We start from the raw sequence: 1237 nt of genomic DNA on the forward strand, positions 1-1237 counted from the left end.
TGCTGCCGGGATTCCGTCGCGACGGCGCCTCCCCCGAGTATGGGAGGCGCTACCTCGGAACCAGTCCCAGTCTGGACCAGTACGAAATCCATGAACGTCCGCTCCCCACAGACGGCGCCAATGTTCGGTAGTGGCGGGTACCGGACGGTTCGGGTTAGGATCCTGAGGTCAATGCTTCGGACGGTGGAGGAGCTCGTCTGGACGTGGTTTCCTGGTTCCGGGTGAGCGAGGTCCCGAGCACTTCTGATGAAAAAAAGGGGGGTGCCACCTGCAAAGACACTCCGACGCCCTTGTCAGAATATGTGCAGGCGGAGAGGGAATGATGTGTGAATGTGACGTACCTTGGGGGGAGAGCCAGTCTCCCCTTATATACATGCCAGTAGTGGGCCCTTCCAGTGGGCAGGCCCACACTCTCGAGGGTGTTGTCACACGGCTGTGCACAAGCCGTACGGGACACGTGTTCGGGTCGGATGGAGGGCGAACCATCGGGCCGGCGAGAACTCGGGTCGGGTTGACCCGCGCGAGTTTTGGGCCAGGCCGTAACAGTGCCCCCGACGCGTCAGCGATGGTCGTGAGGGCCATGGATGGCGCGTGACGTTTACCTTCGTGTGTTGTCGCTGGGTCGTCTGGTCGTGGGAGGGACGCGTCTCTTGTGCGCGTGTCCCTTGATTTGCTGTGGCATCTGTTTGCCGTTTCGTTTTCCGCGCTGGGCATTTAATGCTCATAATGATTTGAAATAACCCGTGCGTAAAGACTATCTTACCCCTGCTTCCTTTCGCGCTCCTTTGGGGGTGGTTTTTAAGTGGTTTTCGCCCTATCCACCTCCCACTCTTACGCTAAGACCTTGGCATCTTTCTTCTGCGCCGATTTCGACCTCGGGGCGGTATTCCTGGCCGTCACCACGTTTACCACCGTAAGACCGTGGTCGTCACCCTCTGGCTCCTGGCGCTGTCTTGTCGGTCGGGATCTGTCCTCGTTGTCGTTGTCCCGGTTGCGTCTCCTTGGTTCCCTTATAAGGTGGGAGAAGTCGGCGAGTTTGCCGTCCCTGATAGCTTGCTCGAGGGCGTCCTTTAGGTCAAAGCAATCCAATGCAAGAAGAAAAAAAACAGACAAAAAAAAAAAGAAAAAGAAAACCTCAATACTGAAGTAACCTTTAAAATAAATAAATAAAGCCAAAAAGAACTTGAAAAGAGCAATCTTTCCAGTGTTGCTTCAATTTTCCTTTTCCGTACCATGT

Source organism: Arachis ipaensis, chromosome B05 (assembly GCF_000816755.2).
Source record: "Arachis ipaensis cultivar K30076 chromosome B05, Araip1.1, whole genome shotgun sequence".
NCBI lineage: Eukaryota > Viridiplantae > Streptophyta > Magnoliopsida > Fabales > Fabaceae > Arachis > Arachis ipaensis.